We start from the raw sequence: 3644 nt of genomic DNA, 5'->3' as shown, positions 1-3644 counted from the left end.
TTGTTTCAAGCTTAGGATTGGACGAAGAGATGGTTTGATTGTATTACAAGATGATGGAAGCACCGGAAGCATTCTGTTTGCAATGAGACATCATGAAGCTTATGATGCAAAGAAGAAGAAGTTGGGACCACAAGATACTGAAGAAGGACTAAACCGTTCGAAGTATACTTTGGCTTGAGGCAGATTTGGGATCAAACACTCAGAGCTGAATATTGATGTGGCCGTTGTTAAGAAATAACAAGAAGGATTTGGCAGCAAGCTATTTGGAGATGAAAGCTTTGTTGGTCGAGAGTCAAGAATTACTTCACAGAGTTGAGTTCGAGTTGGACAGATTTCATGAGTTCAGGAAGTAGTATTTTGTACACAAGCATCGAGATACGTGGTCGAGTGAATTGAATTCATCGATTATGGTTTGGAGAATAAGCAAAAGATCATACGAAAAATCTTTGGGAACTTAGCCAAGAATTTTGGAGTAGATAAAAGACCATGGTGTTTCAAAGCTTCGAGGAGATGTTAGAGTATGACGTGAATGTTAAAGAAGCTATTATTGCTGAAGAGGTTAACCAAGTCATGCAGACCGTTTATTTTCCAACCGCTGCAGATCAAAGGTCAGTTTCAAGAAGTGAGTTAAGTAAGTCGTTGGAGATGATTTTGGGTGTACATTTCATCAGATCAAGATCGAGGACCTTGAGCCGTTATGGTTCTGACTAGCAAAGACAGAATGGTCGTGATTGTCAAAGTTTGGGAAATCCTGGAACGTTTGCATCATTCGCGCTTTGGTGGTTCTTGTGAAGAGTTAGGAATTTAGGTTACCCTTCCTCATGAAGTTACCCGATCTACGTTACCTATACCTAAGATAACACTTGTTGAACTAGTCCGATTTTCCTTACCGTTAGTCCACATCCAAGTGTTAGGCTATTTGGGTAGAGCCTACACTTTATAGTTGACTGGACTGTCAAAACCCCTGAAAGGTCCAATCACAGGTTTGCTTCTTATCCCATTGCGTGTTGTGTGCATTTTAAAAATTTATGAATCATTAAATAAATAAGTGAAGGAGTGATCAAGGTGTCGTATGAGACCTTGCCTATGGATGGAATTTTCCGCCCATATTGTGTTTGATGCGGGAACAACACATAGATGTAGTTCTCGGGTAGTGTCTTTGTTTTAGGAAGGATTCACTTTAGTGAATTCAAGTACACTGTTCTTATTCGTGGAAGTACTGGCTGCCATTTAGAGTTATGGTATGCCTTTGTATCCCATCCCCATTCCTTAGTACTTCCATTAGAGCGGTTTGTTTCTATCTAGAGTGAGATTGGCTATCTAGTTATCGAGCTCAATTAGGATGTTGTTGAGGAAGAAAGTCTTTGAGAGAAGACCAGTTACCGTTGGATTGCAATGGTATTCTACTAAGTGTTGGAGCCTCGCTCATATCAGTCTGGAGAGTTGGGAACCTTTTGGGAAATGGTGACGTGGCGTATTCCATTATCATCATAATTGGGCGGAGAGAAAATAACAGGAAGCAGAGTATCGAGGACAGTTAGATAACTAGGGAACATGAAGCTATGTTTAAGAAAGTGGAAAATTTGTTGACATCCAAAAGTAACCCGTCAAGTATTCTGGTTGAACCTTGATTCGCTGCAATTGCCTAGGCATCTATCCAAGTGGTTCTAGCCAAATTCAAGTAGCAGTCAGAAGATTTGTTTGGAGAAAGGTTTTGTTCGACTTAGTTATTTTCTGTGGAGTGTACCCATGTCAGTGGTAAAGAAGAAGAACCAGAGTTTGCGGTTATGTTCGAGTATAAAATCAAGGACGTGACCATCAGGGTCAAGTATCAAGTTCTAGAATTGAAGAATGGTTAAGATCGGTCGCAAGGCGTAGTTTTATTCCAAGGACGTTTGATGGACGCTTCACGTTGTAGTAAATATTTCTGCATGGAAATTGGAAGTTAGATACCTTAGTCAGTAAATGGAACAAGGAGTTGTTGCATATTTACAAAAGATCGCTACTACTACATAATGGTCGTACTCAATTTCAGTTATCGAGATTCGAAGTTCTGTGGATTGGCCGGTTACCATCAGAAGTTTGTTCAAGAGATAGAAACCATATCCACCAATGAGTTGATCGACTGAGAATGGTGTTACCTTGGAATGGAGTAAAAGTATTGATGAAGTATGAAATTAGTTAGAGGAAGTATCTACGTCTATGCATATCTTAGACTTGCATGAGCCTAACCAGCCATATACTACTACATGGATGTATTATGTGTTGGTCTAGGTGAATGCTAATGCAAGACGATATGGTAATCATTTATGCATCAAGGGAGCTAAGGACAATAAGGAAAACTATTTGATGCACAAGTTGGGGTTGGTGGCAGTTCTGTTGCACATCAAATTTAGTGATCCTTTCAATATGGGGAAAGGATGCAAGTTTTCACTGATCAAAGAAGCCTAAGGAAGAGCAAATATTGCTGCTTATGCTTTAAGAGGAAGTGATATTAATGATGATATGGAGTAGGATCTCAAGAATCATGAAGCGGAATTGGGAGTGATTTATTTTGCTGCCTTATAAGGAAAGAATAGAGAACCTTCAAGATTGCAAGTAGAAAATCAAGATGGCTTATTCATTCGTATTTGAGGAACTCAGTTGAAGGATGAAAATCTAAGGAATTCATAGAAGGAACTGGGTGAAGAGAATTTCGAAGAATAGTATGAGGAATGTGTCATGTACAAGTTCATAAAGTGGAGATGTGGGAGAAGGAATCCAAATTCAACCTAAAATTAAGCAGATGTGAAGTAAATCCCAAGGAAGATTGAAGAGTGCAAGGAAAAAGGTATAACCATAAGGCATATGGGAATTCTCAAGTTGTTAAGAGATCAGAAGATGTATTAACAGAGAAAGTGTGAGTCATCATACAAGAGTACTTCGTTGGTAAATCAAGTTTGGTATAGGCGGACTTGTTGATTCCTCAGTTACTAGCACCCATTCAGATGTTCCAACTGTTCGACCTAACTGTCCGTATGGACTGTCTGGTCTGTACGTGTGTCCGGCCTATGGCCAAAGGACCACGCCTTAACCTACACAAATCATGAACCATTGTGACTGTTCAGGGAAGGGTTGCAACCGTTCATAACAGAACAGAACCGCCCCTATGCAATCGGATCACCTGAGGCCGGTTGAGACCATGCGCGCGCCTAACTCGACGTTTATGGACCGCGACCGCATTACTCAACCAGAACCACGGTTATAACCAATCCCAACATATCCACAAGGCCACGCAATTGTACAGAAGGAGTAGAAGACGAATTGGATGAAAAGAATGAGAAGAATAAGACACAATCCAAACGCCCATGGCTAGACCGGTTCGGACTGTCCGATTGTCTTAGCCGATGAGTCGGTGGTTACCCCACTGACCCTATCTGACTGAACCACGGCTTTGGAGTCCTTCTCCAGACCTTTCTCAATGCCTTGGGTATTCATAACCACACGGCCTCCTCTCTCCTAAACCGTTCTCCTTGCCGGAGATACAAAACCACCACGACCGGCCCTTTTCTGGCCGATCTCTTGGCCGGTACTCTCTCTCTCTCTCTCTCTCTCTCTCTACGTTTTTCTATGAGCATTTTACTCTGGAATTGGATAATGAAACC

This window comes from Brassica napus, unplaced genomic scaffold (assembly GCF_020379485.1).
Source record: "Brassica napus cultivar Da-Ae unplaced genomic scaffold, Da-Ae ScsIHWf_1101;HRSCAF=1566, whole genome shotgun sequence".
Lineage (NCBI taxonomy): Eukaryota > Viridiplantae > Streptophyta > Magnoliopsida > Brassicales > Brassicaceae > Brassica > Brassica napus.
Note: the sequence above shows the minus strand (reverse complement) of the source record.